Source organism: Chiroxiphia lanceolata, chromosome 3 (genome assembly GCF_009829145.1).
Source record: "Chiroxiphia lanceolata isolate bChiLan1 chromosome 3, bChiLan1.pri, whole genome shotgun sequence".
NCBI lineage: Eukaryota > Metazoa > Chordata > Aves > Passeriformes > Pipridae > Chiroxiphia > Chiroxiphia lanceolata.
The window spans coordinates 78614136-78627356 of record NC_045639.1 but is presented as its reverse complement, the minus strand read 5'-3'; the positions used below and the strand labels follow the sequence as shown (position 1 = coordinate 78627356).

At 35.6% G+C, this 13221-nt stretch overlaps 1 long non-coding RNA gene across 1 annotated transcript in view; it reads left to right on the top strand.

Moving 5' to 3' along the window:
* LOC116784998 overlaps nucleotides 1–12664 on the top strand; it is a 62988-nt gene extending 50324 nt beyond the window's left edge. The window contains exon 3 of the long non-coding RNA XR_004356340.1: nucleotides 12318–12664. This is a non-coding gene — a long non-coding RNA (uncharacterized LOC116784998). The remainder of the gene's footprint in view (nucleotides 1–12317) is intronic.
* The last annotated feature ends 557 nt before the right edge of the window (nucleotides 12665–13221 follow it).

Here is a 13221-nt window from a genome sequence, read left to right as displayed (position 1 = left end):
ATCCATTAAGTAATTTAGTTTAATTATTAAATTTGATTCAATATTTAATTTGGTTTAATAAAAGCGGGCTTACATAAATGTATGCATTTAACTGATATATATTGGGACTGTATAATTTTGAATAGATTAAATATTTAATAGAGAACACTTATTTGAATTATTCAGTATGCAGACTAGATAACTGATCTACCCTTTCAAAAGAGTAAAAATACAAATAACACATTATAATAATAACATATTTCCAAAGAAGAATATGTATAAAACACTTTGAACACTTTGTTGGTTCATTTTCAGAGAAACAAACCAATCTTTGCTTAATGGAACCTACCATTGAGAATTCATCAAGAAAGCTCCCAGAGCTGTTTTAAATTTAATATCACTTACAAAAAAGAGACTATTAGAATATGCAGAATACTGTGATGACAAAATTATTTTAAAATGGCTATAACAATATATTTTTTGTCTTTGCAAAGATTTGTAGCTAATGGTGATCTGGTGTTCTGGATCAGATTCAGAGTGGAATACTCAGAATTTAAATTCTCATTTAAATCAAAACATGTATTTTTATGCCAATATTGGATCATGAGGAAACTTCAGAAGATGAGAAAAAATTTAAGCTAGCTTCAACACTCATCTAATTTCAGGTGTACATGTCGTGTCACGTCAGCTGAAATAAATGGGACAATACTTAGCCAATACTTGCATTTTTTACTACAAATTCGTACATATATAAGCATATGACTGTGCAGAAGGATTTTGTTGAATCAATGAATGTGCTTCAAAAATCATATATCTTATAAAGATCCCTCTCCTTGATTGTCAGCAGGGAAGATCTGCACTTCTCTCAGAAAATACCTTATTTGACTGCCAACGAAGACTGCTAGGCAGCACTTGTGGTCTTGTTTACAATATGGCTGTACCAATGCTTGAGCCCACAAACCTGATGGAACTTCAACGTGATGCTTGGACACAAGAAAGAGTTGCTAGCATTGTTAGATGTGGAGGCAGCCTCTTTGGTGATGAAACCACAGCTTGATAAGGAGCCAGTCAAGTTTTTAACCTGAAGAAAAGAGAATTAGAAACTAACCAAGATACTAAAGCTGGTGCAGAATATTCTTGTCACTAAACACAATCTTAGGAACGTATATAGCTACCTTATCTACTGTAAATTTGCTTCTTCTTTGAAATTTGTACTTTCAGGTAAACACTGCTTTATCCATGTCCAGTAGTAAAAACAGTTGATTCCTTATCTGCAGAGAACGAAGCATTTGTGAGAATATAAGAGGCACCATGTCTCAGCAGCCTGCTAAGCAAAGCCATAAAGGTGGCAAAGTCTGACTTCCTACCAGCTGCATGAATGCTCTGTACCTGGGTATCACCAGGCTCAGGAAAGAAAGATGTACTCAGTGAGCACTGGAAAAATCTAGTGTTCAGTTGACTAGCCGGGAACAAGCATTTGATTCTCAGGGAGATTTTTAAGTCATGAAAGAAACAGGAATGAGAATCACATTCTGAATTGGAAGGGACCCACAAGGATCATCCAATTCAACTCTTAAATGAGTGGCCCATAGGAATATGAATATGATGAGATTAGTTCCTCTTTTGGTTAAAAGTTTTGGAAAGGGAGTACATATTTTTTTTGTCTATCAAAAGGTACTTTCTAAAGCCCTATTAGTCTGTTTCTAGTATTGATAAAAATAGTAATAATGGTTCTTCAACATGCACAAAACCAATTAAATCTGTGAAATTTCCCATGGAGTACAGGTGGCCACTGTGAATACCTGTGAATACCTAGGAATTTAACCTGAATAACTGAATCAAAATAGTAATTAAAATGTGTATAAATAAGAAACAGCTACTGATAAATCAATGTTCACATTATCGTGTGGTGATTGGAACACATTTCTCCATACATTTTTATAATAAAAAAATGAGTTTAGGTAAGATTTTTGAAGCCCTTAAGAGATTATTCTTGGCTTTAAAGTATTTGAGTTTGTAAATAATTGGATAGAAAGCTGTAAATGAAATAGTTGAAAAAGGAGATATTTTACTGCTACTGTAAAATAGCAGCAATTTTTGCTACAAGAAAATATCTAGGGAATTTTCTGACATTTTAAAAATGTTTCAGAAATGGATTGCTAAAGGAATGCGAATGTGTAAAACTTTGGTTTGTTCTTCTTGTTTTGTTCGTTATGCAATGGGAAAAGAAATGTTAACTCTGTCAGATCAAAAAGCTTTACAGCAGCTACATAAGGATAGATACAATTTTTGAATTAAAATTCAATTAAACCCTGAAAACAAAATAATTTCTTCATCTAAAATTCATTTATTCAGACTACTGCTTTCAATAAAATAGCATTTTTAATAATGATGGAAATCCAATACCTTTCTACTATAGAAATCTAATAATTTTGTAAATGCTTGTACAGTGACAAAGTGGATTTTCAAAAGTCTAGTCATTAATATTTCAATTCTCAAGAAGAAACAACAATTAAAGTATATTCAGTCTATCATATGAACATTTTTTGAAAAAATGTGCAGAATTAAATAAAACATAAAATGAAAACATTAACTCAGAATTTTACTTTCTTATTCTTTCTGTGGTCAAGATAATGAGGAATCAACAAGATATACACAATCTGAAAAGTTTCGATAAGTTTCATTTTTTCCTTAATTTGAATCAATAATTATACTGAAAGACTGAAAGCACTCTGATCAGGAAAAGGAAGTATAAAATGGAAATTGGTGAAAATTTGTCTACAAAACACAGCCAGAAAGTGTTCAAAAGAACATCAAAAGTCATGGACTGCTTCACTCTGCTATGACATGATAAATGATTCCTACTGTAGCCTTTATCATGATGGAACATGACCCAGTTTTATTCAGAACCATAAACTCCACTAAAAAAAATTTGAAGCTTTTTTCATTGTTTGCACTCAACAGAAGCATTGTAGAATAAAGATGGTTGTATAATGTCATATCCCTTTCTAGCATGCCTAATCAAAGTTTTGGGTGTTCGGAAATCCTAATTCTCATAGTAGCCTCTGGGAGTCCCTAAGTATTTGTATTGTGATGTGGAAAGTACTGTCCGATCTCAAATTTTCAAATGCTTCCCTAGAACCCTAAATGAACAGAAATAGATAGATGTGAGAGAAGGGGGAAGAAAGCACAGTGTGCAAGATGATATACAGGCTATGCTAATTTCATTTTGTGAGTCATTTGCACTTTCAACCTTTCACTGAATTTTAAATTGCATCAAATCACAAACCTGCAGCTAAGACCTGCAGTTATGAGTTTCAGTTGGGACAATCTAAAACAGGTGAAAAATGGTACTGGCTAAGATAGTGTGTACAAAAGTGATTTCTACAGTTGCATTGATTAGAACCTTCATCCAGAGCCCCTTAGCGCAAACAATCCATTGATGGGGGTTAGTCACCAAGCACACAAGGCATGTCCTATGAAGAAGGAGTAAGCTTTTCTTATCTGCTAACACGACCTTTTTCTTCTCAACCACCACTGGGAAAATATAGGGTAATGAAGGGGGGGAAAAAAAGAAGGAAAAAAATCGCACAAGGAAACCATGAGAACAGATCTCTCTTTTCAACAGAATTCTCCTCTTAAAATTTTTTAAACATCTGTGACAGATTTCATATGATCCACACTCCTGATTGTTGCACACGTGCCCACATGCCCAGACACACACAAATTAAAAACATAAAGTATAAATCAAGGAGGAAAATTCTGTGGAGAAAACCATATCCATAATATTGGGTGACACTTAGTATATGACAGTGTGCTGGTGGCATGCTGAAATTGTCATTAATGAAAATATGGTTTAACTTTTATATTAATTTCACAAATCTTAACACAAAGCCTATCAGAAATGTTAATTAGTTTAATTCTTTGCTAATGGATTGATTCAATTTATAACAAAAAATATTTAACTATCAAGTTTGGTTTGTCTTAAATCTATATAAACTTGAAATACAGTCTCCTTGACAAATGAGTTTACTAGAAACTAAATGGAAAATCTTATTTGCCACCACAGTGGTGACATGAAGAATTGCAGCCTTTAGCTCACGGCTACTAAGCTCTTAATAATGAGAGAAAGGTACTCCATCTTCACCTATAGCCACAATTACAATGAACAAAAATAGCTGCCAAGCTTCTACAAAAAATATTCATGACAGTGTGGAAAATATTGATTTTAAAAGCCAAGAAATGAAATATCTTCTAAAGTGCTCCATTCAATCTAGTTATTATTTTCCAAAAGAAACTGAGGAGACCACAGAGCATTTTGCAGAAACCCTATATTAAAAATAAATCCTCCCTGAAACAGCATAAACAAGCAATCCCAAACTCTGCATAAACTAATGAGGCTCATGAGTGATCAGGTCATATAAAAATATGAACCCTGACCTGGAATTATGTTTGAACATTGAACCCTCATCCGTTTTTATTTCCTCATTTTTTTTCTTCTACTCTAAATAAAAATTGAGAGAAATGTCTATGTGTGTGTGAACTCCAGGAATGCAATTGCACAGCCTATTGCTCTGAGCTGCTCAGCGTGTCATGCAGTGGCACTGCATGCTGATTCTGAGCTGTTATAGTCACTGCATATTGGATTTGCAATGGAATTCTGAGCCATTATGCAGACGGCAGAGCCCACTACTCTGAGCTTCCATGCACGTCTGAACATTGATTTCTCTTCTTCCCAATTAGTGCAATATGTCTCTTTGGTACACAAATACAGGAAACAGTGGCTTAATTTTGAACACAATACAGCATTCATTTCAAAGTGAAAAGAACAGTGGTCAGGGAAACATGATATATAATCTCAGTTGTTACAAATCCTTTTTGTTACCTAACCATATTTTTCAAATTTAACTTTCACAGGAAATTTCACGGGATATTCTGAATTGGAGGGGATCCACAAGGATCATCAAGTCCAACTCAAGTGAATGGCCCATACAGGGATCAAACCCATAATCTTGGTGTTATTAGTTTGATAGTGGTTAGAATTTTGAACGACATCTAGGTACCTCATTTCCTCTGAAATCAATGGAAGATAATAAATATTTTTAACAATCTAAGTCTATGCAGTTCTAGAGCATAAGCATTCATTTTGAAAAGAAACTTAGCAGCCAAATATTAAAAAAATTTAGGTTAGAAGCGTAAAGCTGTAGACAGGTACTCCAATGAGATTTTGAGAATGACTAACTCCCACTGAAAGCAATCTAGCCTAAGTCCCTCTGGTTTTCAATACTATTTATGATCCCCTGTAAGTAAAATTCTTTTGGAAATGGTGCTTCTATGGTTTCAAAAATCTTACTGGTTCTCCCTGAACTACAGTGCTATCAATAGTGCATAGTTTTTAGTTTGTTTGATATATATTCCCCGCTGTTTCCTCTTGTCCTGTCACTTGTTTGGGAAAAGAGTCTGATCACCACCTGGCTACAACCTCCTTTCAGGTAGCTGTAGAGAGCGAGAAGCTCTGAGCTTCGTTTTCTCCAGCCTAAACAACCCTAGCTCCCTCAACCACTCCTCATAAGATTTGTGCTCCAGACTCTTCCCCAGCTCTGTTGCCCTTATCTGGACATGTTCCAGCACCTCAATGTCCTTCTTGCAGTGAAGGGCCCAAACCAGAACACAGGATTCGAGATGCAGCCTCACCAATGCCAAATTTGGGGGGATGATCACTGCCCTGGTCCTGCTGGTCACACTATTGCTGATACAGTCCAGGATGTCATTGGCCTTCTTGACCACCTGGGTACACTGCTGGCTCATGTTCAGCAGGTTGTTGACCAGCACCCTCAAGTCCTTTTCCACCAGAGAATTTTCCAGCCATTCTACCCAAGAATGTAGCACTACCCTGTAGTGCTACATGGAGTTGTTGTGACCAAAACGCAGGACTGGGCACTTCGCCTTATTGAATCTCATACCATTGGCTGTCCAGATCTCTCTGTCGAGTGCTCCTACCCTCCAGCAGATCAATAATCTCACTCAACTTGGTGGCATCTGAAAAATCATACTAATAGAACCAGGTACAAGTTTTTTTCCTTCAATATTAGATTCACGTATCTGAATCAAAAACTGTAAGTGACAAAGAACTACCTTAAGCACATTGTTTTTAAAGCAGTACCTTTTTTTGTGTTAATTCCGTGTGACACTAGGAAAATGCTTTAGGCATGGTTTGTTTGTCTGCTTTCTTGTTTGTTTGTTTTTCTCCTCAGACAAACGTTCAATAGGAGTTGAATTCTGTCCTAAAAAAAAGTCCTGTACAAAGCATACATAGAAGAAAAACCTAGGACAGGAATGACATATAGGCTGTGCACAGCACTTCTACCACAGAGTGGATCTTATTGTTGTTGCATATTGACCGACAAGCTTTGAAATATTTTTATTGTAGTCTAATGACTTTTGTATTAACACCATTACCACATGAATATGTATCAGGACAAAGCTATGGGCAGATGCTCGAGAGACAATAGAAAGTTAATGGACCTTATCTTTAGTCGATGTCAAATACTGTAGCTCCACCAAAATCAATACAGTTGTACTGGCTTATGCCAACTGTGGGTCTGGTGCCAGGACTCAGCCTCGAGAATGTCATATGTGATTCAGTGTCAGGAATTGCACTGCTGGAAGTAGAAAGCTTCACCCTGTGTTTTAATGCAGTATGCAAGATACACAGTTATCACCCTATGTAATCTTTTGAACTCAATGGAATATATGGCATGAAATTAGTAAGGGTTACAGAACTAGTTTTTGAGATAATATGCCCTTATTTGTGGTTGGACCCAAATTCCGATCCAGCTGAAACAAGTGAATATTTCTAGCAAAGCATTTTCACCATTTTAGCTTAGTTTTACAAGTCTTTGTGTTTTACTGGCTTTTTTTGAAGCTCCAGATCTTCTGATTACTTGTCAGTCTCAGCATCTATTTAAAACCAGCATGTTTTAATTTGTCATTTAGTCCCTAAAGACTTGATTCTATAAAAGCAAGTATTAATGATTCCTTTAAAAAAACCTTCATGATTTTAAACTGAGCTCAGGCATTGGGGAGTGTGATTTGTGATTTTGTAATTATTTTGGATTGCCATGTTCTTTCAGATGGATCTATTTATAGGACAAAAAGCACACTGAATATAGCTGCATTAGGACGACCCAGAAGGTATTGCCTTTCAACTGCACAGGTATGATTCCCTGGGCTTCCTGATGTGCCTGAGTGTGTGCGTGGGAGATTTTACTTTTTAAGACAGTTGGAGGGTTAATTCACACCTCTCACCCAGCAGTTGTGTCTGCCATCCCAGTGATGTGTAGGAAAATAAGAATACCACTCTGATGAATATTCATGTCTGATGAATAGTTTTAACATTTCCGCAGCTGGACTCTGGCTGAGCAATCACAGCAGCAGTCACAAAAGTAATATATGTGAAATGGAGCTATTTTCAGGCTATATTTTCTAAATCAAATTGCCAGCTGAATGCTGATAGCTATTGATCAAATACTGTAGCCTGCAGTAAGTAGGCTCATACTGCATGAGCAAGCACACATAGATACGAGACTATTTTACACACAGTGATTCTGCATATATAAACAACACTGTTCTTGTTAATAACATTATGCAACACCTGTAAACAATGTCATGAGACTGTTGAAAACAACAGTTTCCATGTCAATGAAACATCAGTGTCTACAAGCAGGAAAATGGATATGTTTTATTCGTGTACGTTTGTTGTTTAATAGATCAATTATATTAACTGAATCAATTTTTTCCACTCAGTATGATGGATTAGGCAGAAAAAGTTGTGTTTTTTTGATTTTTTCTTTTTTTTTTTCTTTAAGGAATTACTGCTGTTGCTAGATCTACAGTCATGATAGAAATTAATATGTTAATCAGTTATCAAAAAAGGGCTTATATGAAATTACTCATACTGATAGCAAAGTTTACAAGCAATAGTGAGAAACAAAGGTATCAAATTAAAAAGAGAGAAGAGATGTACAAAAATAAAGGAAATATTTACTTGAGATAATCTACTACAGTATTGATTCATAATTGAGACAAAGTCTCTTCCATAATCTGTATTTCCTCATCTACTTGTTCAGATGAGAAAGGCCATGCTGCCATAACATCAAGGACAGGGTTCATCAAAGGAAGTTGGTGTCATAAGATAATTATACTCACCATTTACATAAAAAAAGACAAGATTTTGTTCCTGAGTTAAGTAAAAAACCAAACCAAAAGCAAAACCAAACAACAAACAAGCAAACAACAAAACCTCCCCAACTCAATAAAAGCAGTAAAAAGCTGTTATCCAATTTCAAGTCAATACTGCTTTTATAAATAAGACCAAAAGTGCACAAGTGAAAAACTCAGTGGGTAGAGATGTAGAACAATGATATACATTTGAATGATGTTCAAATGTTGTAATAGCCTTACTTGATTTATCCAAATGATGTATAGTTCTAAGGTCTTAAGGTAAAATAATAAAACAAAAAAAAGTTCTTATCATGCTGATTTATATTCTAGTGTGAGGCACGCCTTCAGGTTCTCTTGGCTGTGTACATGAAGTCTCTCTTGTGCTATTTTCAGATTGAGTCTCAGTTTAGAAGGAGAAACAATAGTAATAATTATAATGATGATAATAAAATACCCCAACTGCAGAATGTTACTGAGGGAAATTAGACACAAGGAAACCTTGATTTGAAATGGAGGCACATTCCTGTCTTTTTTTCTATGTAGATTCCCATGTTTCCTCTTTGTTCTTGCCTTACTCTCTCTGTAACATTTACTTCATTTGAAGCACTTTATTCATTTCTGAAACTGTATTTGATGTCTGTTAGAAGGCACAGGACAGAAGCAAGCTACAGACAGGTATGGACAATACTTGTAAGTCATATCTCTTTGTGTTCCTATTCTTTAGGTCACACCGTTTTCTAATATGCTTTTAACTGTTTAATGAACTGGTTTCATGAGCTGGTACATGCTGAAAGCTTTTGAGAGTAAATCAAACAAAACAAATTTTACTTTTGAAGAAAAAAATCTGTTATCCTAAATTTAACTCTGAGACCTGTTCTATGGGTTGTCTAAAAAAAAAAACTCTTCCAGTTTTCTTTTTGTTGTTGATATTGCTAGCTTTTTTAGCCAGAAGGATTTAATTGAAGGAATAAATATCAAATTGTAAGGAGATGAAGAATGAAGGTCACACCTTTTATATGTTATCTCTATATCTCTAAGCCTCAAACTAGCTTCTGGAATAATGCCTGTTTCTGCAAAACATCTTTCCACTGATCTTTTATTTGCTGCCCTTTAATGAGAATTGTTCAAGAGCTTGCAAGTACCTAATGCACAAAAACTATATCATGTGAGAAGAAAACAGCTTACTGTTGTTTTTAGTCTCACTGCAGACACAAAAAGTCCTGGAGTACAGATACTCAAAAAGACTATTTGCTACAGTTTGTATTGAAGTCTTAGAAGATTATTAGATGTCAACCATATAGATTGGGTAATTGTCAGAGTGGCCAGGTTAAGGTGGGAAGGGTGTAGGGGGCAAAGAGAGGAAAATCTAATTGCATTTCTCAGAAAGTAGAGCTGCAGCGGTGAGACACAAGGAAAACACACTTGGAAGGAAGAAGGTTGAACCAAGAAGGAAGAATCATAGAATCATAGACTCATAGAATCAGCTGGGTTGGAAAGACTTCTGAGATCAAGTCCAACCCTGGATCCACTACTGACATGGTTACCAGACCATGGCACTAAGTGCCACATCCAGTTTCATGTTAAAAACCTCCAGGGACGGAGAATCCACCACTTCCCTGGGTAGTCCATTCCAATGCCTGATTACCCTCTCTGTAAAAAATTTCTTCCTAATATCCAACCTAAACGTCCCCCAGCAGAGCTTAAGATTGTGCCCTCTTGTCTTACTGATAGCTGCCTGGGAGAGGAGTCAGAAATACCAAAGAAGTTTCAATATGAGTGAATCTTACAATGTTTGAACAATAGATGTCTATAGGAACATATTTAATTTGGAGAGTAGGAGAACATGGACACTATCTTAGCTCTAAAAGCTGCAATGCCCTTTATTTCTTATCCCAGGATGCATAAGTACACTGCAGAGGAATTTCTGACTTTCACATTATAAATGAGCATTATTGTTTAAGACGGATACCAAGGGATCTGAAATGCATGTACAGGCTACATTTAGCAAGTGAAAAACACTGTTTAAGTATGTCTTAAGCTGCTGGATAAAGATGAACAATCAAATAAGTATCTGCAACCTCTATTTTGCATGTGCCTTTTATGGCAGTTGCTTGGGTTCTCCATTTCTCTCATCTTATTGAAAAAAAAATAAAATACTATCACATTTGTCCCTTGGTGGCCTTGGCTCCATGCTGTCACATGCATGCTTGTTGAAAGTTGTTTGTTGCAGTTCATTTCCTCAATGTGAAATAGCAGTCTGGAATTGGTAGACTTTAGAGATTCTCTGGAAAATAATTCCTATGCTAGTGTTGCATAAACCTATTACAATGGTCCTTTCTGTAGTAGTAATTCAATTATGTTTTTGCTAGGGATGGCCAAGCAGTGTAGTACTTTAAGGCTTTCCATCACAATTTTTCTGCCTTCCTAGTTCTTGGACTTCCACCTTCAGCTTTATTTCTTCCCAGCATAGGAATGTTCTCTCCATTTTCATCCTAGGGGAAGACTGCTAGAAAATTCCACTGAAAGTATATGATCCTATTTAATATCTCCAATATTCTCAGGTTGTTTTGTTTGATTATTTCTACCTATAATCAGTGGATTCTTCAGAGAATGGACTGAGAATAATAGCAGAGTCTCAGAAAATCCTATTTGTTGAATTAAGAAAATAAGAAATTCCAACATACAATTGCATTGCTAAAGCTTATTAAAATCTTCTCCATATACAGGTGGATTCAAAGCTGCATTTTAACTCTTGAAAGCATTGAGTTTCTTTTGGCATTGTTTTTCTTTAAACTTTACAGTATATTTCACTGGTTGAACATATAAAATGTCCTTTTGTTCCCCACAGAAACCAAAATTGTTAATGGCTTAGTAAACTCAGATTTCTTACCGCACTTAAAAGTATTTAATGACATTCAGGTTCCCATCTCAATTTTCCACAATTTTTAAACACACTTGGTTTTTATTAAAAACTGTTATGTATACTTGCAACTAAATTAACGGAACATTGTATCATTAGATACTATCTGTAAGATATTTTTGAAGTTTGCATAGCCTCAAGGATTTATCTTTTTAAATCAAGCCTGATCTTAAAGATTTCTAAGGCTTATGCAAACAGCCACCTAGTGCCTCATTAAGGTTCTTGTACTTTGAAAAGGGGGAAAAAATCCAACCCAAAGCAGATTTTGCATGGTTGACTCTCACGTTTCTGTGTCAATTTCTCTGTTTTTGAATTAAGAGTCTGACTTGAGATTTTTCTTCTTGGAAGTATTGATCATATACATCCTAAATCATAGGCTTAAAAGATGCAAAAGACAATTAACCTTACTATTTTCAGGACAAAAAAGATCGTTTAGTCTTATTTCCTGAAAGTCACCGGTCATTAATTTTATCTCAAACTATTCCTAAAAAAACCCCAAATATTTCAATCTGACTGGAGTGTATCACTCCCCAAATAGGCAACAGATGAAAGAGAAATTCTGTAATTAATAGTACTTCTTCATGGATTTAGGCAAGTGAGAATTGCCCAAGTGACCCCACCTACCAATCTTCAGTGATTTTTCACAAAATTTTATGAAGCTTTCTAGTAGTCTCATTAGCTGGTCCAGTTTCCTTGGACACTTTGGACTTTTTTCTTTGACTGATTGCAATCTCATTGCTTTCACATTGGGTATGTGTTGTAGGAACAATTCGTCCTATTCTTAAATGAGATCATGCATGTCGTAAAAATGGCAGATAATATCCAGTCCTTAAATTTATTCACTTAGAAGTCCTAGGTCCAGTGACATTCATGAAGCAATATATAGCAGTGATAGAGTGTAGAAAAAACAGATTTGGCAGCCATATGTTAAAAGTCCTACTCTTTTCTGACCAAGATTGTATTGCATACTATCTTAGGACTTCAGAAAAAGGTTCCATAATGTGTGGTAGCAAAATTTGAGCCTGACTTCGGATAAAGGATTAACACATAGAATGGAATTGACATAATTAAGGAAAAGAATGTCTGCTGAAGTCTTTAATTTTCTTTTTCCCGTCAACATCAAAATTATATATGCTAAACATGCATACGTGCTTTTCTCACAACACTCATGATATTATTATTGTTTGTATTACAGTTGTACCTAGAAACCTCAACAAAAATCAAAGCTTCATTTTGCTACCTGCTGCATGAAACTGTTGGGGAGAGTCTCTGACCTGCAAGCCCCCAGTATAATTGGACAAGACAGAAGAGAAACAACAGGATCTGTACAAGTTCAGAAGGACCGAATTGACAGAGGACAAGAGCCTTCAGTATTACACGCACACCTAGTCTTGGGAAAATCTGTCTCCTTGGCCTTTGTGATGGCTTCATGGTAAGGCTTTTCAAGCAGTCCTAGTATCTATTCACACTCTAACCACTTCTATGTATAGCAGGCCTAAAATAAAAAAATAATTAAGAACTTAAAAAAGAGTGCAAAACAAATACAAGAGTATACCATTTGTCATGCTTTGTTTTCAGTGTCACAGTAGCAAATGTGCTGTATCCATTAACCTTTTTGCAAGGAGCAGAAGGTAAGCTAGTTAACATTTGACAGCTTTACAGAATCTATTGACTTCTAATGAAAAATTCACCACTACAAGATATTTTCTTTTTATCTGCCTACTTGATAGAGTTTGTCACTGAGACAACCCTTAAAATCCTCACGTTTTACTCTCCCTGCTTCCCACATTCCTTTAGCAAACACAAATAGACATTATCATGATGATTTATTTACTACATGAGCTTTAATTTGTTCACTTTAAGTTCTCTCCATGTGGAAGATGACTTTCAAGTTGCTAGCTGATAACATATTCTGTACAAAACACATGCATTTTGTTGCTTAGTTGTATCCAGTAGCTGACTGGGCCTCTGTCAGATTGCTGCATGCAATGAACACTCTTTGTGTGGAAAGGTTAATGGGTACAACATGTCCTTCTTGCACCTTGGAGAGCATACAGCACGTTCCCGAAATTACAGGGAGATTAAAACCAGTGATGGTA